Here is a 25756-nt window from a genome sequence, read left to right as displayed (position 1 = left end):
AGTGACTAGATGTCTGCTCTTCCTTTCACCCCTGGGATCCTGAAGATATCCTGCTTACCAATATTATGGTATGTGTGGTATATTAAATTATTGTTCAGCATATATTCTCTACCTTCCTTTGACCTATTTGGGAAGAATATATTTCTGTGCTCCTCTGATATTGTGTGTAGACATGTGGCAAATAGTATGTAAATGGACATAATGTAAACAGAGGCCTGAAATGGTCTTGCACAAATGTGCCTCTTTTCTTCAGCCTCTGCGATTGCCAAGACAAGAATATAGCATACGTAGTCCATTAAATAAACTCAAATAAGCTATAATGAAATATAGAAAAGAAGCATATCTCAAAAAGAACTGTCGGTGCAGCTTTAGTACATGATTAGTATAAATTCATAGAAAACTTACAAACACTTTGAGAAAGCTGAATTTGCAAATGCAATACCAACCTGATGTAAAGAGTCCTAGACCACTGAAGTCATGAAAATATCTCTGGTCCCTCAACTTTCAACAGACAGGAAGCAGACTATGAAATCTGCTCAACCATCAATAAGGGAATATTCTCTATGGACTCTCCAGCAGTGGCTCAATAGGGTGATAGCAAAGTAAGAATGTTCCAGAGCATGAGTCAAAAGGTATAGAAAAAAACCAGGGAACCCCTCTCAAGAAGCAGAATCAGGGCCTAATCAAAAAACCTTTCCTACCCTCGACGTAATGGTATCTGGCAAATTTGCCCACTGGGATTTTGGAATTTCTATGGACTGGTGATGGCTATAAGCCTCCCATCATTCCACTTTCTAATAGGAGTGTTTATTGAGGTTATATTCTCCATTCCACTATTGTATGATGTATATCTATAGCTATGTCTATGGTCAAAATATATTTATCTTTACAGTTAATAGGTCTCTACTGTCTTTTTTAAGGAGAAAAGGGAATATTCAAAGGTTCAGTGGAAGAAAAGTTTGGTGTAACTTTCATGAATAAATCTACAGAGCTGAGCAACAGATGGTGCTTCTTTGTCTCCAGGAGCAGGTAGTGAGTGCATCCTGGTCTCTGAACTAAGTTATCCTCTGTGGCAAAATAGGAAGATGCTCAAAGGTTTAAAAGTTACCTTTTCAATGTCAGTAGTTAAATTTCTTAGAGATAATATCCTCCTCAGCATCCCTCACCTCTACCAGTGAGATAACGCTAGCACGCATCTATTTGTTAAAATTAAAAAAAAAAAAAGGTTCCAGACATTGCCAAATATCTCCTGGAGGGCAAAATCACTCTCTGCTGAAAACCACTGATCTAGATAGTTTGTTAAAACACGAATAGAACAAATGTCCCTCCTTAACTCACCAATTAAAATAAAACACACTTAAAATAACACACTCAACACATTAGAAATAAAATTCAGTGTCATTATCGCAACCAACTTGGACCCACACCATCTGACTCCGTCTCCCAGCTATCTTTCCAACCTCACCTTCAATGACTCTGCTCCATCTTCACTGCTCTTCAGCCATCTAAGCCCTTGCTTTTCCTGGGAACAGCTAAGCACACCCCAACTTCAAATTCTTATACTTGATGTTTCCTCTCTCTGGAATGTCGTTTCCCCAAAAATTCACATGCCCTGTACCTTCACTTCAAGTTTCACCTCCTATTATTTTCTGTCTTTCCACTAAAATATGAGCTCTGTGAGGACAAGAACTTCATCTTGTTTGCTGCTGTTACCTTATAACTTAACATAGTGCTTTGTACATAGAAGGCACTCAATGTGTTTCTTGAATAAACATTTTAAAGAATAAATAAATTCCTACAAATTAATAATAAAATAGGTAATTTTTAAAAAGAGGATATTAATAAAGTATATATACAATAAATATAAACAGGTGTTAATATAAAAAATAATCAGAGAAATACAATTTTAAAGAAATACATTCCATAACAAATCTATAAGTTTGGCAAAAGATTCCAAAATAAATATATAGGCAATGATGACAGGAAAGAAAAAACTCTTATGCCCAGGTACTAGTGGTGTTCTATGTATAAAACATTTTTTTTACAAAAACAGAAAAAAAATAGGTTAAACATAGCCAGCATGCCTCTATCTGTAGGGCACTTTAAGAATATGCCAAAACCAACAAATTGACTAATGAAAGGCAAGAATGTTAGAAGCGTAGCATTTAAAAGTGTTTATGAATGCAGTAAATGGAATAATTAACAGTAAAGTTAATGAATTGACCAAAATACCAATTAAAAGATAGATAAAACATGCATTTAGAGTAGTGTGCAGTAGGTCATGTCTGGTCATTGCTGTCACTATAAAAAAGAGACTAATTTTAAAAAAATAATATATTTTAAATATGTACAAACTAGGAGAGCAATAGGAAAATGACAAACTAAATTTTAGAGGCAAAGAAATTTTGCAGTGTGAGCTGATAAACACAAGGCATCCTCCTTCTCCCTCCCCCAAACCCCTGCCCAGGGTATATGCAGACACAAGTTAAAATAAATAGAAAAATTATATCAAAAATTATATCATCTCAATAGACGCAGAAAAAGTGTTTGATAAGATTAAACACTTATTTATAATAAAAACAACAGCAATAACTCTATTTATTTACTTATTATTTATTTTTGGCTGCGTTGGGTCTTCACTGCTGTGCGCAGGCTTTCTCTAGTTGTGGCGAGCGGGGGCTACTCTTCGTTGCGGTGCGCGGGTTTCTCCTTGTGGTGGCTTTTCTTGTTGTGGAGCACGGGCTCTAGGCACGCGGGCTTCAGTAGCTGCAGCATGTGGGCTCAGTAATTGTGGCTTGCGGGCTCTAGAGCGTAGGCTCAGTAGTTGTGGCGTACAGGCTTAGTTGCTCCACAGCATGTGGGATCCTCCCGGACCAGGGATCGAACCCATATCCCCTGCACTGGCAGGCGGATTCCTAACCACTGCATCACCAGGGAAGTCCCAGTAGCAATAACTCTTATCAAAGTAGGAATAAAAGGGAACTTTTAAAAAATTTGGTGAAGAATATGTAAAAACTCCTAAGGCAAACAATTCATGTACTGTTGAAATATGGAACAAATTATTTCTGAGTTTGGGAATAATGCAAAAAATTCTATTTTCATCACTTGTATTCAGCATTGAACTGGATGTCCTAGCTGGTAGGATAAGGAAAGAAAAACAAACAAAATTAATAATGATTAAAGAAATATAGGGGCTTCCCTGGTGGCTCTGTGGTTGAGTCTGCCTGCTAGTGCAGGGGACATGGGTTCGAGCCCTGGTCTGGGAGGATCCCACATGCCGCGGAGCAGCTGGGCCCGTGAGCCACAATTACTGAGCCTGCGCGTCTGGAGCCTGTGCTCCGCAACAAGAGAGGCCACGATAGGGAGAGGCCCGCGCACCGCAATGAAGAGTGGCCCCCGCTTGCCACAGCTAGAGAAAGCCCTCGCACAGAAACGAAGAACCAACTCAGCCATAAATAAATAAATAAAATTAAAAAAAAAAAAAGAAATATAACTGACATTACTTCAGATCTCATTACTATGTATCTGAAAGTGCAAGAGTCTACAAATAATCAAAATTAAGAATTAAATTTAGATTACTGTGTAGAAGATCAATATAAAAATCAATCATATTTTCATATTCCAACAAAAAAATGAAAATTAAAATTAATAAAAAACATAAAGCATCAAAATCATGCTAGATCTTGGAATACCCCAAAAGCAGATCCAAATAAAAGGAATAAGTGCAAAGTTCATAAACTGGAAGATTTAACGCTTTAAATATGTCAGTTCTCCTGATATTAATCTATAGATGCAATCTAATTTCAATTAAAATTACAGTGCTTTATTTTATTGAAAATTGTTAAACTGTTTGGAAAAAATCAGGTTAAGAACAGCCAAAGTATATTATAGGGATAAGAACAAATCCAGAGGATTTAAACCACTGGATATCAATAACAATTATAAAGCTATGGTAACTAAGGAATTTTGAAATTGGCACAAGGACAGACAAACTGTACAAAACAACAGGGTAGAGTCAAGATAAGTATCCACATCTAGAAAGGCAGGTGATTTACAAGAAAATTGACACTGTAATGAGTGGGGAAATGGTGGCCTATGAATATATGATGCTGGTTCAAATGTATATCTGTATGGGGAAACAGAACATTTCTCTTTGTTTTATTTTCCTACCTTAAACCGTATACAAAAATTAAATTTAGTTGTAAAGCTAAAACAAGCAATCTTCTAGAAGAACACCAAAAAGAGTACCTTATAAACTTAGAGTATGTAAACATTTCTTAAACAGGACATACAAGGTACTACACATTAAATAAAAAGCTAATAAATTATACTCCATTAAAAGTAAGAACTTTTGTTTATCAAATATATCACTAAAAGAGTGAAAGGGCAAGCCTCAGACTAGGAGAATATTTGTAATACATAAACCATTCATACCCAGAATACTTTTTGAAATTCCACGAATCAGTAAGAAAATAAAAATTAAACAGATTAAAAGTGGGGATAAGACTTGAATATACATTTCATCAAAGACAGTACTCAACCAGTATAAAGTAATCAACATTATTAATAATCAAGGAAATAAACATTAAGTCCACAGTGAAGCACCCCTATCAGAGTAGTCAAAATTAAAAATATAGGCATTGCTCAATGTTGGTGAGAATGTGGAGCAACTGGAACTTTGATACATTAAAATTGAATGTGTAAATTTTTTCAACCATTTTGGAAAACTGGTCATATCTGTTAAAGCTAAATAGAGCCTAGCCTATGACTCAGCAATTCTACTCCTAGGTATTTGCTAAATGGGTATATGCCCCCCAAAACACAAACACAAGAATGTCCCTAGCAGCTCTATTAATAATAGCCCAAATCCAAGAACAAACAAATCTTGGACAAATAAAGTGTTGCATAACTATACTGTAGAATACATTATAATAATTGGAAAAGATAACAAGGATAAACTGAAGATATACACAAAAACTTACAATTCCATCTGTAATGGAGTAACAGGCATCAGATTTAATCTCCTACCTTAATCAACAAGGAAAGTCGAAAAAAATATATTAAAAAAAAAAGAGAGAGACTTTTTAAATTCTGGAAAACGAAGTATGCAAGACTGAGTTTCTTGGGAGAAGGGAAACAAAAAAGATGACCTCTGTGATTGACCCAGCTTAGTGACTGAAAAAGGCTGTCAGGCCACAGGTGTAAATGGAGAAAATGCAAAAGAATCTAGAAGTCTGTTGATTTAAGAATACAGAAATAAGACTCAGGTAAGCCAAGCTGATTAGACTGCAGTGAAAAATCCTGGAGAGGCAGGAGCTAAAAAAATAGAAAGTTTGTGTGAGCTGCAGAGTTATTCCCTTGAGTCTTTGACCGAATACCAATCTGTGGGTTATTAAGAGAAAACTGCATGAGAAGGGAAAGAACCACTAGAAAGCAGTCAACTGCACAATTTCTAGAGGTCACACAGGCTTAGGGATAGTTTTCAAACCAGTTAAAGTGGAAAGACCCCATAATACACACAGCTTACGGTTTTGAAAAGGTCATTGCCTCATTAGTAAGAATAAATTATCCTTAACCTAAAAATGTCTCTGGATTTGTCCCAATCAAGCCCAAAAGAAAACTCGAAAAATCAATATTATTTCAAGTAATTTAACTACTACATGTCAGAGCCAAGTTCAACACTATTTAAAGAAATATTTAAAAAGCTACTGCCAACACGATAAAGTTAATGATGTCTGACATGCAATGGAAAATTACCAAGCTCATAAAGCAGGAAAATATGAACCATAATAAGGAGGAAGACAATCATTAGAAATGGAGAAAGAGAGGATAGATAAATTAGAATCGATAGACAAGAATGTTTAGGTCAATATCTTGTAATAACCTATAATGGAAAATAATGTGAAAAAGAATATACATACATACACACACACACACACACACACACACACACACACACACATATATAAAATAAAAAAAGAAGTGGAGATTCCCTGCCCAGTCTCCCTCTTTTCTCCTTTTTTTAAATTTTATTTTTTTATTGAAGTATACTTGATTGACAGTTTTGTTAGTTTCAGGTGTACAGCAAAGTGATTCAGTTATACATGCATATCTATCTATCTATCTGCCTATCTATCTATCTTTCTTTTTCAGATTCTTTTCCCTTATAAGTTATTACAAAATATTGAGTTGAGTTCCCTGAGCTATACAGTAGGTCCTTGTTGGTAATCTATTTTATATACAGTATGCAAAGGACTTCAGGGCCATAGGAAACAGAGGAGTTGTGGGGAAGGAAAGAACCTGTTTCCTTTCATCACCACTAGGAGAAATCTGCTTGGTGACAAGCAAGCCTGCTTTGGATTACTAAATGAGCAAAAACAAAAACAAAACAAAACAAAACAAAACAAAAAACCTATGTTAAGTCCTTAAATGTAAAATTTTATTTCTTACCTAAATCACTGTTAACCTAATACAGAATTACCTATATAATTAGTGAAAAAAAAAATTAACTTCAGAGTGGGTTCATTTTTCAACCATTGGAACATCCAAATTTATGAAAATCACAGCATGATTGCATAGATAATTAGTTCTGTTACTATATTAATCAGTGCTAAATTTCTAACTATTTAGGTACAGAAATACCTATTCTATGGAATATTCCTTTAAAGGCAAGAACAAGAAAAAACACATTGATATAATCTAGCATGATCCTCAATTTTTATTTTTAAGGGTCTTGGTTATACTAAGGTATATGTAAATATAATCTTGTCATCTCAACTCCAAGGTTAGAAAAATTTTTGTATTAAAGAGAAACATAGGTATATATATATTTATAAACAGCAGCATTATTTTTTTATATAAAAGAAGTATAAATAGAACCAAATTTTATAGGTGGTAACACTCTGAAGTGTTGTGTATATCATAATAAGAATTAACCTATTTAGTTTTATAAATTATTGCTAAAATAGCCCTAAAATTTCAGGGACTTAATTTTGTTTTATGGTATCAAGGTAGTTTAATAATGTTCTTATGCTTTAATTTAAACCCAAGAATTAGCTTGCTCAATCACATAACGTAGACTAAATGTAATAGTGAATTACCAAATAGTTACAATTACAATGCAATATTTCTTACAAATTAAAATATTATGTATGTATTTTTCGACTTTGCAAATGGTTTTCAAAAGTTATTATGATTACAAAATTCTATTTTAAACTTCTAAACCTTACAGTAACCCAATCCATGTATTTATCAGTGCCAGTCTCAATACTAGTGTGTCTATCTGTTTATTCATATTGACATAATAGAAATAAGGAACAAGCGTCTGTCTCCAGATGATACATATTTCTTTAAAAAACTTGGGGAACTGAAAGAAGAGGAAGGTTGGATTACAGTTCCATACTTTCTCTATTGAATTCTTTTATTTTCATAACCTTATTTTCTTTGGAGCATCCAGATTACTTTTCTGCCCAAGGCCTTAAGACCAGTTCCTATTTTTTAACCAATAAAGAGTTTTGCTTATTTTTTGCTTTTGTTCTCTGAAATGATTCTGTGACCTATATGAATCTCTAAGTCTTATTAAAAAGAGTGAAAGTGAATGAAATTGCCCTTCAGTGTCACACGAAGTAGATTTGAGAAACATCTAAGACTACGTTTAAAGTACTGTTTGTTAATAATGCTTTCTTGTTGATTATTGTTCTTGCTAATTTATTTCATGGTAAATTAAATATCTTAATCATTTAAAAAAGAACGTTTAAAAGCTAGCTATTATAAAGTCTTCCATATATTCAAGAAGTTAGAGGAAAATAGGAGCATGATGAGGAAAGAAACGGAAGATAATAAAAAAGAATAGAAGTTCTAGAAATAAAATATACCATGTCTGAAATTAAAAATAATTGAAAAGAATTAATAGAAGATTAAAGCACTGCAGAAAATAAGGATACATGTACTTGAAGACACAGAAATAAATGTTCCAAAATGAAGCAGAGAGAGAAAAAAGACTGAATAATAATTTTAAAAATGACTTATGGGACAAATCAAACAGTGTAGCACACATGCTATCTGATTGCAGAAAAAGGGAAGTCAGGTGAAGGGGAAAAAGTTTTGAAGCAATAGTGGCAGAAATTTTTCAAAATTTTCTGTAAACTAAATCTATAGACCAGGAATCTCAATGAACACCAAGGAGAATAATTACAACAATAAAAACAACAAACAAAAAACACTACACCAGGACACACCATAACTAAATTTGTGGAAACCAGCGGTAAAGAGAAAATCTAAAGAGCAGCCAGAGATAAGAGATATATTACTTACAGAAGATTAAACATACAAATGACACCAGACTTCTCATCATAACCCCTGTAAGCCATAAGACAGTGGAGTAAAGTCTTCAAAGGATTTAGCCACCACCACCACAGCAAAAAACAAACTAAAAAAAAAAAAAAAAAACTTTCAACAATCATTGATAAACGTCTAGAACCAGAATATATAAATATATAAAGAACTCCCACAACTCACCAATAAAAAGACAAACAACCCAGTATTTAAAATGTGCAAAGGATTTGAACAGACACTTCCTCAAAGAAGATATAAAGATTCCTTTGTCACAAAGGTGGAGCATGGCTCCCCACATGTAATTATAGGCTACTCTTAGTGACTTATTTATAAAGAGGATAATATGGAAAGGAGGGAAGGAGTAATTTTACAGTGGGAAAATTTGTCAAACACTACCTTACCTGGATCAAGGTAACCATTATCAGTGATAAATCATATTATAGAATATACCTTTTGATATAGTATGTTGAGAATGGCAATTTATCTCTGTTATCCTTCTCCAAAAAATCCATAACCACAGTCTTACCATGAGAAAAACATCAGAAAAACACAAACTGAGGAATATTCTATGAAACACCTGATCCTTATCCCTCAAAACTGTCAAAGTTATCAAAAACAAAGCAAGTCTGATAACTGTCAGAGCCCAAGGAAGCCTAAGGAGACATGATAAGTAAATGTAATGTGGTATTCAACATTGGACCCTGAAATAGAAAGAGAACATTAGGGAAAAAGTAGTGAAATTGGAATAAAGTATGGATTTAGTGAATAATAATGTATCATAACTGGTTCATTAGTTCACAGTTGTGACAATATACAATAGTAATGTAAAATATTAATAGAAGAAATGGTATATAATATATAGGAAATTTGCAACTTTTCTGTAAGTATAAAACTATTGAAAAGTTTAATTAAATTTTAAAAAGATAAGAGAATATGATAAACAATTTTCTAACAAAGGTATCAATTAGTTAAAATGGACTAATTCCTTGAAAGACACGAACTACATAATTTCACTCAAGAAGAGATACATAAACTAAATAGAGTGATATCTGCTAAATAAACTGAATTCATAGTTTAAAACTTTCAAGCAAAACAGCATTTTAGATTCATTTGGCTTCTCTGGTGCATTCTACCAAACACTTAAGGAAAAATATAACCTATTTTAAAAAACCAAAAAAAAAATCCAAAAAATAGAAAAGGAGAAAATACTTCTCAATTCATTTTACGAGGTCAGTGTTACTGTGATATCAAATTAGACAAAGGCATTAAAAGAACAGAAAACTACAGACCAATATCTATCATGAGCATAGATACAGATATTCTTTACAACACTGTAGTAAACAATGCAGCAAAATATATATAAAATGAACATCACAACCAAAATGGATTTACATCATGAATGCAAGGTTGGTTTAAAAAATCAGTACATACAATCCACCATATTAAGATAAGTAAAAAGATCATATAACGATATGAATGTATGTAGAAAAGTGTTTGCTAGATCTCAACACCCATTCATAATAAAAGCTCTCAGTAACTAGGAGTAGAAAAGAACTTCCTCAACCTGATAAAGAACCTACTTGTGGATACTTATGGATGAAAATTTGTTTTTCCTCTTAAGATTGGAAACAAGGCAAAGATGTCTGCTCTCATCACCTGTTGTCTGATATTGACTGGAGGTCCTAACACCTAAAGCAAGGCAAGAAAAAGAATACCTGCTCTAATATTTTATCTCTTCTGTTTTCCTCTCCCCTTTCATCTCCAGGTAAGAAATAAGGAGAAACAGGCAAACAGACAGAGTAAGAGAGCGGGTGGGTACAGGGGGAGGGAGGTTGGTTTTATCTTTTCTCTGAAGCTTCAGTGCCAGCTAATTATACCCAGGGTCAACTGTAGCACCATTTTTCTTCAAACAAAGACATTTCCTTTTACTTGATTAATTAAAATGCCAGTGAGAACAATACTTTTACTTTTCACAGAGAATGGAAATATATTTAGGAATCTAGTTTAATCTCTCCTTCCCAAAGGCTGTATAGATACACGGAGAAGAACAGCTGATCATTATAAAGTTTGGGTTAACTATCGTTTAGCATCTTGATGGAAAAAAAAGTACAGCTACCTATTAAAGACACCTCCTGGTAAACTTCATGCCATGAATCCTTTTTAGATATACATTTTTTCAGTATTTTCTAACTGCTAATCATGACCCATTAATGCAGCGGTCCCCAACTGTTTTGGCACCAGGGACTGGTTTCGTGGAAGACAATTTTTCCACGGACCAGAGGGGGATGGTTTCGGGATGATTCAAGCACATTACATTTATTGTGCAGCTTTATTTCTATTATTACATTGTAATATATAATGAAATAATTATACAACTCACCATAATGCAGAATCAGTGGGAGCCCTGAGCTTGTTTTCCTGCACCTAGATGGTCCCATCTGAGGGTGATGGGAGACAGTGACACCTGAAGTGTGTTGCTTATGTCCAGTCTACTCCATAAGATACAGCTTAATTGTCACTTGCCACTCACTGATAGGGTTTTGCTATGAGTCTGCAAGCAATTGATTTATTATGGTCTCTATGCAGTCAAACCTCTCTGCTAATGATAATCTGTATTTGCAGCCTCTCCCCAGTGTTAACATCACCACCTCAGTTCCACCTCAGATCATCAGGCATTAGATTCTCATAAGGAGCGCGCAACCTATGTCCCTCATGTGTGCAGTTCACAGTAGGGTTTGCACTCCTTTGAGAATCTAATGCCTCTGCTGATCTGACAGGAGGTGGAACTCAGACGGTAATGGGAGCAATGGGGAGCGGCTGTAAATACAGATGAAGCTTCACTCAATAGCCCCCTGTTCACCTCCTGCTGTGCAGCCTGGCCCCTAACAGGCCATGGTCCAGTATCGGTCCATGGCCTGGGGGTTGGGGACCCCTGCATTAATGGCTCAAGGCTGTGACGTCATTTTTAAAAAATAAAGCAGAGAAGAATATATTAGAAATGATAATTTCAATGAGTCTCTCACATATAGTGATATTAATAACTGTTTTCTGCAAACTTTGGCTTGGTCACATATGTGTATATATACATTTACATATGGAAGTTTTTGATTACAATATTTAATTTATTTTTATTCCAATTGACAATAAAATGTTCAAAATAAACTACATTAGTTGGTTGCTAATTATTTATCTGAAAAGAATATAGAATTCTCCCTAACAATGGCTAAATGTGTGCTTTAGGGTAAGTTTGTGGGTGTCTGTGTGGTAGAATATACATAACATAAAATTTCCCATTTTAACCATTTAAATGTACAATTAAGTGGCATTAATTACATTCACAGTTTTGTGCAACCACATATCGATATTTCCAAAATCACTCAAAACAGACACTCTGTAATCATTAATCAATAACTCCCCATTCTTCCCTCCACTTGGCCCTTGATAACCTGTAATCTTCTTTCTGTCTCCATAAATTTATTTTAGATAGTATTTTATATAAGTGGAATAATAAGATATTTTTTCCTTGTATATCTGGTTTATTTCACTTAGAACAACTTTTTTAAGGCTCATCCATGTTGCAGCATGTATCAGAACTTCATTTTTATGGCTGAATAATATTCTATTATATGCCATATTTGTTAATTTATCTTTTATCTTTGGATGGACACCTGGATTATTTCTAACTTTTGGCTATTGTGAATAATGTTTTTACAATCATTGGCATACAAGTTTTTGTATCCTTGTATTCAGTTATTTTGGGAATATACCTAGAAGTGGAATAACTGGGTCAAATGGTAACCGTATGTTTAGCTTTTTGAGGAACTGACCTTTTTCCACAGTGGATATATCAGTTTACTTTCTTACAAATAATGTACGAGAATTCCGGTTTCTCCATATCTTCTTCAACACTTGTTCATTTTATTATTATATTATTGTTATTATTACTGTCACCTAGTGGGTGTAAAGTGGTACTTCTAAGTGGTTTTGATTTGCATTTCCCTAATGCTAATCAAATGTTTTTTAATGTGTTTACTGGCCATTTGTATACCTTCTTTTTTTTTAATTAAAAAAAATTTTTTTTTAATTAAAGTATGGTTGACTTACATAGCCACTGTTTTTTATTTATTTATTTATTGGCCGCACCCTGCAGCATGCAGGATCTTAGTTCCCCAACCAGGGATTGAACCTATGCCCCCTGTATTGGGAGTGCGGAGTCTTATCCCCTGGACGACCAGGGAAGTCCCATTTGTATACCTTCTTTAAAGAAATATCTACTCAAGTCTTCTGTCCATTTTTAAATTTTTTTTTAATTTTTGTTTTTCAGTTTTAGGAGTTCTTTATATAATCTGGATATTAAACCCTTATCAAATATATGATTGATTTCCTCCCATCTTTTTTCATTTTTTTGTCTTCATTTTATCCATTGTGTTTATATTTTATTAATAAAGTTCTCTGATGCAGAAACATTTTAAAAAATTTGATGAAAATCTTGTTTCTTTTGTTGCCTATGCTTTAGGTGTCATATTTAAGAAACCAAGACCAAATCTAAGATTATGAAGATTTCCCCCTCTATGTTTTCTTCTATAAGTTTTATAATGAAGCTCTTAATATTGTCTTGGATTCATTTTGAGTTACTTTTTCTATGTGTTGTAAGGTAAGGATCCAACTATAGTTTTTTACATGTGAATATCCAGTTTTTCCAGCATCATTTGTTGACGAGACTATTCTTGTCCTATTGAATGGTCTCAGCACCCTTATTGAAAATTGTAACCATATATATGAGGGCTAATATTTATAGTAAAAAACAATAACACAATCAGTTATAACATCTTTTATATTTTATCTGAGAATCTGGATGCAAAGCTGGAGAGAAACATGCCATCCTAAGTATTAAGCATTGATAAAAGTCTAGGAGTAGGGGGCATTTAGAATAAGGACAATCAATTGCATAATAATTCAGTAAACCCACAAGATCAGCACTGGCAAGCCCCTTACCCTTTCCCGAAAATGTAAAGAGGAGTGTATTTTAAACAACCACCTGAAAGAAAACCAAGCCTAGATTATAAATGTGGCTGTGGATTGTACAGATTGAAAAAGTACAATTAGGAAGGCGACGACAACTTCTTTAATAAGTAAAAACATTCACAGAGAAAGTAAGTTTTAGTTCCACCTCTTTGTAAAACTTTCTCCTGGAAAACTTACGGAAATGTCATTGCATAAAATATTGGTTTCACAAATACATTAGAATATGGGTCAGGGTGATAAATTATACTGGAAATGGCATAACTACAAAATGTTATGTCTTATAGAGCTACATCAAATGACTATTTGTAGAAAATTAAGCCCCATGCACTTAAAACTGGATTCATTTCTTTCTGATTTTATTGAACAGGATTTACCATTAAAGTGGACACTGAGAGACCTTGATATTTTTACATATCCTGCCACAATTTTCTTTGACACCTTGGAAAGTAATTTAAACTCAATAAAATGAAGATAATTGCACTTACCTCACAGAGATGTAGAGGGCATTAATGAGATCACGTCTACAAAGTGATTCAAAGTCTTTAGTTGGTAATATAAATAGCAAGCATAACTATATTTTTCCAGATGTCTAATAATGATAACTGTAAATATGATGAACTGAAAAGTTAAAAGGCTGTCAGTAAAAGTAAAATGTTTTCATTTTAATTGCTAGTCATTTAAATGTTCCCTCTTGCATGTTTGGATTATAGAAAATGCACAGAAGTGTTAATTATGAGTTCCATTTTAATAAGGACATGTCCCCCAAGTTTAGATTCAAGAGTACTTAACTTCTAGCCAAATAAGGAAAAACTGAACTACCTCTTCTTTGCAATTATGTCTAATAAATCACTGTAGATAAAATAAATCACAGCATAAATTTTAATGAAACCTATATATTACTTCTTCAAAATGTTTCTTAATATGAAATACAAGATCATGACTTCAGTTCCAAATCCCATTACTCAATTGTCATACCTTCGGTGTGTCTTTATTCCTGAGCTGATAAAGCCAAATACTAATATCCTCCATTCAGTTCCTATCTTGTTAAATATTTCTCAGGGCAGAAATACTTGTAATAAGTCCCAAACTATTTTTAAGTTCAGAACCTACACTATAATCCTACTGCTGTCAACCATTTGTGAATTAAAGTACTTATCTTTAAAACTGAATTGCATTTTACATTAAATGAGCCAGAAAAAGCAATGTTGATTCTAACGGGAACAGGCATGATAATCTTCTGGAAAAGATGCTTTTCAAAGTATTGATTCTTGGCAGCTATGGTGGTTCACTGTCTACTCTACTTGGCCATGGGATAAGCATTGCAGACAGGGACTTTGAAATGAGACCAGACATAAGGTCTGGATTCAATAAATACCAGAGGAAAAGAGGTCACTCTGTACAGCAACCAGCAGGGTAATTGCATCCTAAAGGACAGCAGAATTTCTTGTCATGTCCCATGAGAGCAGTTTGGGTTGCATTGATCTCACTGCTTATTGTTGGATCTCATCCAACAGGTTGTCAGGACCCAATAGTTGATCATGCTTCACACACACAAATAAGAAAAGCAAGCTGAGACAGAAAAATTCCAGTAACTTCTTGGAATAAGAAAACAAATTGTATTTCCTTTTAACCTCCTTCTGTAATCCATCAAAATTAATGAGTTCATTGCTGTACATTGAAGTCAAAACAAATGCATTCAGCTTCTGCACACGGCCCCTCGAGCTGAGGTGTCGCTGTCGTCATTTCCCATGAGAAACTCTGGTCTGAAGTGCAGGGGGCGAGGCCTCTGAATGCGGCCCCCTATGAGCAAGTGGAACTAGACTGAGCACAGAGGAAAGGTAAAAAAGTTTGGAGAATCATGAAGTCGTAAACCTCAGGTCCAGGTGTAAACCTGGGTGGAAGGTGTAACCTGGGTCTCAGACACTTGTCAAACCACCTGACGCTGAACTCTGGAGCAGAGAAAGCAAGTGCCCAGTGCCCCGCATGACTCAGACCTGATGCCTGGCCCTCAGGAGACTGCACCTGACTGGGAAGCCCCTGACAGGAGGCTGACCCTCAGACGTCTGTGGGACCCGAGGAGAGGAGCCATCACAGAATGCCCAGGCCTTAGGTGACTCCGTGATAGGACGGGTGCCCGAGCCATGTGGCTGACAGGGTCTTGGTGCTCCGGCCTGGTGTCAGGCCTGAGCCTCTGAGATGGGAGAGCCAAGATCAGGACACTGGACCACCAGAGACCTCCCGGCCCCACGTAATATCAATTGGCAAGAGCTCTCCCAGAGATCTCCATCTCAATGCTGAGACCCACCTCCACCCAACGGTCAGCAAGCTGCAGTGCTGGATGCCCCATGCCAAGCAACTAGCAAGACAGGAACACAAACCCACCCATTAGCAGAGAGCCTGCCTAAAATGATACTAAGTTCACAGATACCCCAAAACACACCACCGGACGCAGCCCTGCCCACCAGAAAGAGAAGATCCAGCCCCACCCACCAGAACACAGGCACCGTCCCCTCCACCAGGAAGCCTACACAAGCCACTGAACCAACCTTATGCACTGGAGGCAGACACCAAAAACAATGGGAACTAGGAACCTGAAGCCTGTGAAAAGGAGAATGCAAACACAGTAAGTTAAGCAAAATGAGATGACAGAGAAATACACAGCAGATGAAGGAACAAGGTAAAAATCCACCAGACCAAACAAATGAAGAGGAAATAGGCAGTCTACCTGAAAAAGAATTCAGAGCAATGATAGTAAAGATGATCAAAATCTTGGAAACAGAATGGAGAAAATACAAGAAACGTTCAATAAGGACTTAGAACTAAAGAGCAAACAAACAATGATGAACAACACAATAAATGAAATTAAAAATTCTCTAGAAGGAATCAATAGCAGAATAACTGAGGCAGAAGAACGGAGAGTGACCTGGAAGACAAAATAGTGGGAATAACTACCACAGAGCAGAATAAAGAAAAAAGAATGAAAGAACTGAGGACAGTCTCAGAGACATCTGGGACAATATTAAATGCACTAACATTCGAATTATAGGGGTCCCAGAAGTAGAGAAAAAGAAAGGGACTGAGAAAATATTTGAAGAAATTATTGTTGAAAACTTCCCTAACATGGAAAAGGAAATAGTCAGTCAAGTCCAGGAAGCGCAGAGAGTCCCATACAGGATAAATCCAAGGAGAAACACAACACACATATTAATCAAACTATCAAAAATTAAATACGAGGAAAAAATATTAAAAGCAGCAAGGGAAAAGCAACAAATAACAAACAAGGGAATCCCACAAGGTTAACAGCTGATTTCTCAGCAGAAACTCTGCAAGCCAGAAGGGAGTGGCAGGACATATTTAAAGTGATGAAAGGGAAAAACCTGCAACCAAGATTACTCTACCCAGCAAGGATCTCATTCAGATTCGACAGAGAAATTAAAACCTTTACAGACAAGCAAAAGCTAAGAGAAATCAGCACCACCAAACCAGCTTTACATCAAATGCCAAAGGAACATCTCTAGGCAGGAAACACAAGAGAAGGAAAAGACCTACAAAAAGAAACCCAAACAATTGAGAAAATGGTAATAGGAACGTACATATCAATAATTACCTTAAATGTAAATGGGTTAAAGGCTCCAACCAAAAGATACACTGGCTGAATAGATGCAAAAACAAGACCCGTACACATGCTGTCTACAAGAGACCCACTTAAGACCTAGAGGCACATACAGACTGAAAGTGAGGGGATGGAAAAAGAAATTCCATGCAAATGGAAATCAAAAGAAACCTGGAGTAGCAATTCTCATATCAGACAAAATAGACTTTAAAATAAAGACTATTATGAGAGACAAAGAAGGACACTACATAATGATCAACGGATCAATCCAAGAAGAAGATATAACAATTGTAAATATTTATGCAACCAACATAGGAGCACCTCAATACATAAGGCAAATGCTAACAGCCATAGAAAGGGAAATCGACAGTAACAAAATAATAGTAGGGGACTTTAACACCCCAGTTTCAGCAATGGACAGATCATCCAAAATGAAAATAAATAAGAAAACACAAGCTTTAAATGACACATTAAACAAGATGGACTTAATTGATCTTTATAGGACATTCCATCCAAAAACAACAGAATACACATTCTTCTCAAGTGCTCATGGAACATTTCCAGGATAGGTCATATCTTGGGTCACAAATCAAGCCTTGGTAAATTTAAGAAAATTGAAATCGTATCAAGTATCTTTTCCGACCACAATGCTATGAGACTATGTATCAATTACAGGAAAAAAACTGTAAAAAATACAAACACATGGAGGTTAAACAATACACTACTAAATAACCAAGAGATCACTGAAGAAATCAAAGAGGAAATTAAAAAAAACTTAGAAACAAATGACAATGAAAACAAGACGACCCAAAACCTATGGGATGCAGCAAAAGTAGTTCTAAGAGGGAACTTTATAACAATACAATCCTACCTCAGAAACAAGAAACATCTCAAATAAACAACCTAACCTTACACCTAAAGCAATTAGAGAAAGAGGAACAAAAAAACTCCGAAGTTAGCAGAAGGAAAGATATCATAAAAATAAGATCAGAAATAAATGAAAAAGAAATGAAGGAAACAATAGCAAAGATCAATAAAACTAAAAGCTGGTTCTTTGAGAAGATAAACAAAATTGATAAACCATTAGCCAGACTCATCAAGCGAAAAAGGAAGAAACCTCAAATCAACAGGATTAGAAATGAAAAGGGAGAAGTAACAACTGACCCTGCAGAAACACAAAGAATCATAAGGGATTACTACAAGCAACTATATACCAATAAAATGGACAACCTGGAAGAAATGGACAAATTCTTAGAAAAGCACAAACTTCCAAGACTAAACCAGGAAGAAATAGAAAATATAAACAGACCAATCACAAGCACTGAAATTGAAACTGTGATTAAAAACCTTCCAACAAACAAAAGCCCGGGACCAGGTGGCTTCACAGGCGACTTCTAACAAACATTTAGAGAAGAGCTAACACCCATCCTTCTCAAAATCTTCCAAAATATAGCAGAGGGAGGAACACTCCCAAACTCATTCTACGAGGCCACCATCACCCTGATACCAAAACCAGACAAAGATGTCACAAAAAAAGAAAACTACAGGCCAATATCACTGATGAACATACATGCAAAAATCCTCAACGAAATACTAGCAAACAGAATCCAACAGGACATTAAAAGGATCATACAACATGATCAAGTGGGGTTTATCCCAGGAATGTAAGGATTCTTCAATATACATAAATCAAACAATGTGATACAGCAGATTAACATACTGAAGGATAAAAACCATATGATAATCTCAATAGATGCACAAAAAGCTTTTGACAAAATTCAATACCCATTTATGATAAAAACTCTCCAGAAAGCAGGCATAGAGGGCACTTAGCTCAACATAATAAAGGCCATATATGACAATCCCACAGCCAACTTCGTTTTCAATGGTGAAAAACTGAAACCTTTTCCACTAAGATCAGGAACAAGACAAATTTGCCCACTCTCACCAGAATTATTCAACATAGTTTTGGAAGTTTTAGCCACAGAAATCAGTGAAGAAAAATAAGTAAAAGGAATACAAATCAGAAAAGAAGAAGTAAAACTGTCACTATCTGCAGATGACATGATACTATACATAGAGAATCCTAAAGATGCTACCAGAAAACTACTAGAGCTAATCAATGCATCTGGTAAAGTTGCAGGATACAAAATTAATGTACAGAAATCTCTTGCATTCCTATACACTAATGAAGAAAAATCTGAAAGAGAAATTAAGGAAACACTCCCATTTACCATTACAACAAAAAGAATAAAATACCTAGGAATAAACCTACCTAAGGAGACAAAAGACCTGTATGCAGAAAACTATAAGACACTGATGAAAGAAATTAAAGATGATACAAACAGATGGAGAGATATACCATGTTCTTGGATTGGAAGAATCAACATTGTGAAAATGACTCTACTACCCAAAGCAATCTACAGATTCAATGCAATCTCTATCAAACTACCACTGGCATTTTTCACAGAACTAGAACAAAAAATTTCACAATTTGTATGGAAACACAAAAGACCCCGAATAGCCAAAGCAATCTAGGGAAAGAAAAATGGAGGTCGAGGAAACAGGCTCCTGGACTTCAGACTATACTACAAAGCTACAGTAATCAAGACAGTATGGTACTGGCACAAAACCAGAAATATAGATCAATGGAACAGGATAGAAAGCCCAGAGATAAACCCATGCACATACAGTCACCTTATCTTTGATAAAGGAGGCAAGAATATACAATGGAGAAAAGACAGCCTCTGCAATAAGTGGTGCTGGGAAAACTGGACAGCTACATGTAAAAGAATGAAAGTAGAACACTCCTTAACACCATATACAAAAATAAACCCAAAATGGATGAAAGACCAAAATGTAAGGCCAGACACTATAAAACTCTTAGAGGAAAACGTAAGAAGAACATTCTTTGACACAAATCACAGCAAGATCCTTTTTGACCCACCTCCTAGAGAAATGGAAGTAAAACCAAAAATAAACAAATGGAACCTAATGAAACTTAAAAGGTTTTGCACAGCAAAGGAAACCATAAACAAGACGAAAAGACAACCCTCAGAATGGGAGAAAATATTTGCAAACGAAGCAATGGACAAAGGATTAATCTCCAAAATATACAAGCAGCTCATGCAGCTCAATATCAAAAAAACAAGCAACCCAATCCAAAAATGGGCAAAAGATCTAAACAGACATTTCTCCAAAGAAGATATACAGATTGCCAACAAACACATGAAAGGATGTTCAACATCACTAATTATTAGAGAAATGCAAATCAAAACTACAATGAGGTATCACCTCACACTGGTCAGAATGGCCGTCACCAAAAAATCTACAAACAATAAATGCTGGAGAGGGTGTGGAGAAAAGGGAACCCTCTTGCATTGTTGGTGGGAATGTTAATTGATACAGCCCCTATGGAGAACAGTATGGAGGTTCCTTAAAAAACTAAAAATAGAACTACCATATGACCCAGCAATCCCACTACTGGGTATATACCCTGAGAAAACCATAATTCAAAAAGAGTCATGTACCACAATGTTCATTGCAGCTCTATTTACAATAGCCAGGACATGGAAGCAACCTAAGTGTCCATAGACAGATGAATGGATAAAGAAGATGTGGCCCATGTATATAATGGAATATTACTCAGCCATAAAAAGAAATGAAATGGAGGTATTTGTAATGAGGCGGATGGACTTAGAGTCTGTCATGCAGAGTGAAGTAAGTCAGAAAGAGAAAAACAAATACCGTATGCTAACACATATATATGGAATCTAAAAAAAAAAAAAGGTTATGAAGAACCTAGGGGCAGGACAGGAATAACGGCGCAGAAGGAGATAATGGACTTGATGACACAGGGAGGGGGAAGGGTAAGCTGGGACAAAGTAAGAGTGTGCCATGGACTTATATATACTACCAAATGTAAATAGCTAGCTAGTGGGAAGCAGCTGCATAGCACAGGGAGATCAGCTCAGTGCTTTGTGACCACCTAGAGGGGTGGGATAGGGAGGGTGGGAGGGAGATGCAAGAGGGAGGAGATATGGGGATATATGTATATGTATAGCTGATTCACTTTGTTATAAAGCAGAAACTAACACACCATTGTAAAGCAATTATACTCCAATAAAGATGTTAAAAAATATCACAAAAAAATAACAAAATAAAATAAAATTAAGAAAACAAGTCCATTTGTAATAACATACAAAAACTTGGCATACCTAGAAATAAAAGTAATAACTAAAAGAAGAGTAAGAGAGGTGCAGTAAAAACTACAAAGCATGTTGAAAAAAATAAAAGACCTAAGTAAATGAAAATGTATCTGTGTTTATGGATTAGAAGACAAGATTTTTAGGATGGCAATACTTCTTGTGTCAATCCAGAGATCCCATGCAATTCTTATCAAAATCTCAGGTGAACTTTATTTTTCCAGAAATTGACTGACTCTAAAATTTTATGGAAATTCAAGGGACCCAGAAAATTTCATCTTGTAAAAGGGGAATAAAGTTGGAAGATTCACAGTACATGATTTTAAAACTTACTACACATCTATAGTAATCAAGATCGTGTGACAGTGGCTTAAAAATAGATTTATAGATAAAGTTAATAGAATTAAGAGTTCATAAATAAACCCATACATCTGTGGTCAATTGAATTTTGGCAAAAATTAAAACGCTATTCAATTGGAAAAAAAATTAATCTTTTTAGCAACTGGTGCTAGCACAGTAGGATATTTACTTGCAAAAGAATAAAGTTGGAATCCCGTTTCACAAAGTATACAAAAGCTAACAAAATGGCTTGAAGAAAAAAATGTAAGTACTAAAACTATAAAATTTTTAGAAGAAAACAGGTGAAAGATTTTGTGACCTTGCATTTGGCAATGTTTCCTCAGTTATGACATCTAAAGTACAGAAATCAAAGAAGACAGATAGATTAGACTTCACTAAAATTAAAAAACTTTGTATGTCGAAGAACACTATCAAGAAAATAGAAGCTTAACCAAAAGAATGAAAGACGGTATTTGCTAATCATGTGTCGGATAAACTCTAGTATACAGAAAAAAAGAAACTATATTACCTCATGGTAGGCACAAACCAAAAAAAATCTATAATAGATACACACCCAAAAAAAGAGCAAGGAATCTAAACATAGTACTAAAGATAATCATCAAATCACAAGGGAAGAGAGCAAAAGAAGAAAGAAACAAAAAACAAAACAATCTTGAGAAAAAAGAACAAAGCTGAAGTTATCACACTCCCTGATTTCAACCTATAATACAAAGCTACAGTAATTAAAGCAGTATGATACTGCCACAAAAACAGACAAATATATCAATGGAACAGAATAGAGAGTCCAGAATTGAACCCACACTTATATGGTCAATTAATTACAATCAATGACAAAGAAGGCAAAAATATACAATGGGGAAAAGACAGCCTTTTCAATAAATGGTGTTGGAAAAAACTGGACAAATACATGTGAAATAATCAACCTGGACTACTTTGTTACACCATATAGAAAAATAAACTCAAAGTGGGTTAAAGACTTAGATATAAGACCTGAAATGATAAAACTCCTTGAAGAAAACATAGTTAGTACTATCTTTGACATTGGTCTTTGAAATATTTTTTGGATATGTCTCCTCAGGCAAAGGAAACAAAAGTAAAAATAAACAAATGGAACTACATCAAACTAAAAAGCTTTTGCACAGTGAAGGAAACTAGCAATGAAACAAAAAGGCCACCTACTGAATGGGGAAGATATTTACAAACAATATATCTGATAAGGGGTTAATATCTAAAATATACAAAGCACTCATACAACTTAACTTAAAACATTATAATCTGATTAAAAAATGGGCACAGGACCTGAGTAGATGTTTTTCCAAAGAAGACATACAGATGGCCAATAGACACATGAAAAGATGCTCAACATCACTAATCATCAGAGAAATGAAAATCAAGTCCACAATGAGATGTCACAACACACATGTCGGAATCGCTATTATCCAAAAGACAACAAATAACAAATATTGGTGAGGATGTGTAGAAAAGGGATTACTTGTACCCTTTTGGTGGAAATGTTAATTGGTGCAGCCACTATGGAAAACAGTATGGAGATTTCTCAAAAAAAATAAAATAAAATTATCGTACAATCCAGCAATTCCACTTCTGGGTATTCTTCCAAAGATGACAAAAACACTAATTCAAAAAAGGTATATGTACCCTTTTGTTCATTGCAGCATTATTCACCAAGGGAGCAACTGAAGTTACCATCAGTAGATAGATGGATAAAGAAGATGTGGTATATATGTATATACAAAAGCACACTACTCAGCCACAAAAAAAGAATGAAATCTTGCCATTGTAATAACATGGATGGACCTAGAAAGTATTATGCTAAGTAAAATAAGTCAGGAATCTAAAAACAAAACAAATGACAAACAAGCAGAAACAGAGTCATAAGTACAGAAAACAAACAGGTAGTTGATAGAGGGGAGGGGAGCGGTGGGATGAGTGAAATAGATAAGGGAAATTAAGAGGTACAAACATCCAGTTACAAAATAAATGAACTAGAATATAGGAATACAGTTAATGTAATATCTTTGTGTGTAGCCTGATGGGAACTAGACTTATCGTGATGTTCCTTTTGTATAGAAATATAAAATCACTACATTGTACACCAGGAACTAACATAGTGTTGTGGATCAATAATACTTCAAAAAACTCAACCAACCAACCAACCAAACAAATCTGATCTCTGAAAAAAGATCATATTTGTAGTTATGAGAGGAGGGGGCAGCGGTAAGGGGAATTGGATGAAGGTGGTCAAAAGTTACAAAGTTTTATTTATACGATAAATAAATACTAGGGATGCATGTATAATATGATAAATATAATTAATAGTGCTATGTCATATATGAAAGTTTTTAAGAGAGTAAATCCTAAGAGTTATCTTCCCAAGGAGAAAATATTTAAAAATTTTTTCTTTTATTTTGTATCTATATGAGATAATGGATGTTCACTAAACTTACTGTGGTCATCATTTTATGACGTATGTAAATCAAATAATTATGCTGTACACCTTAAACTTATATGGCACTGTATGTCAATCATATCTCATTAAAACTGGAAGGAAAAAAATATCCACGTATTAGTGGATTGGTGCATTTCAAACCTGGGTTGTTCAAAGATCAAGTGTAGTTTACATCACTTTGCTCAGAGCCTTCTAATGACTTCTCATTCTACTCAAGATACTTACATTAGTATAAATTCTATTCTTTTTCTTTTTTTCAGCTTGAATTATTTCTGATAAGAAATGTCTTATTTCTCTGGTCACTATTAAGAGTATTTCCTTTTCACTGGTTTTCAACAGTTGGATTTGGATCTCTCTTGGTATATGTGCTCTTTTGTTTTTTATGTTTATCCTCTTAAGGTTCTTTGAGTTACTTAGGTCTTTGCATTTATCACTCATCTAATCTGGAAAATGTTCAATCATTATTTCATTAAATATGTTTTCTGTCCAAATCTTTTTCCATTTATTTTTTTTTTACTCTTTTGCATGTGTGTTAAACATCTTTGTATTGTCCCATAGGTCACTGAGGCACAATTTACTTTTATTAGCTTTTTTTTTCTTTGTGATTTAGCTTTGATAGTTTCTATTTCCTTCTCCAAATAAACTGATTTTTTCCTAGTGTTCAACCTGCTGTTAAACCTATCCAATCAATTTTTTTTCACTGAAGGGTTTATATTTTTTAGTTGTAAATTTTCAATTTGGTCCTATTTGGTAGCTTCAATTTCTTTATTGAGATTCCATATTTGTTACCTCAGTATGTCAAAGAATATTCCAAAATATAGTGATCAAGAATAACAATTTAGAAAATACATTAGAAAAATATGCTGAACTCACACTGGCAAATATTAAACAAACCATAAAATTGCTATTACAAAGTATTTTTTATTTGACCTTATTCATTAAAAGGACAATTTATTGATTTGGACATGATTGTGTGATTCATTTCATATTTAATCAATTTATTATTAGCAGGTCTGATTTAGAAATGATCACCAGGAAATAACTACTGGGGTGACTCTTGACACTGTGAACTAAAGTACACGGCTAAAGGTTGTGTGAAAATTGTGAATGTATTCTGTGGTTTCTGGGATTAGAAATATCAGGGTAATAAAGGAAAGATAATATTGCTTGAATTGTGCTAGAAACTATTCTGTTTAAATTCTTCAAATCATCAGACGTAAAATGATAAGAACAGAATATAGTTCTCAGAGATTTGTGTTCAAAAGTAACCTTCTATACTTAAGAAAAATATATATGTACATACACATATACATTTATAAAAATATATGTATGTATATTTATTTATTGTTAACATTTTATTAAACAAATAAAACTAATTATGTTTCATTATTTTATTTGCCATTTTTTTGTTATTTTTTATATATATTCAATACTATTCTGAATCTTACATCTCAGCTATAAAGAAAATCTGGTTTCCCCAAATTTGACTGTCTCAGAATGTAAATAACATATCCAATAAAACATTATGAAACTAAGTAATCTTTCCTAAACTATCAATTATTAAAGGAAATTAATTTATATCACTAGAGGAAGGATTGAATTGACTGTATTCTCATGTCAGAAGTTATAATTACAAAATCATTTTCAAATAAAGGAACAGTTAAAGAAAATGCAGCCAAAATAAAATAGTAGGAAAAATAAAGAATTATGTTAAAAATTTTATAAATAAAACATTATATTGTTTTCCTGGAT

The sequence above is a fragment of the Balaenoptera musculus genome, chromosome 13, assembly GCF_009873245.2.
Source record: "Balaenoptera musculus isolate JJ_BM4_2016_0621 chromosome 13, mBalMus1.pri.v3, whole genome shotgun sequence".
NCBI lineage: Eukaryota > Metazoa > Chordata > Mammalia > Artiodactyla > Balaenopteridae > Balaenoptera > Balaenoptera musculus.
This window is presented reverse-complemented; position numbering follows the sequence as displayed.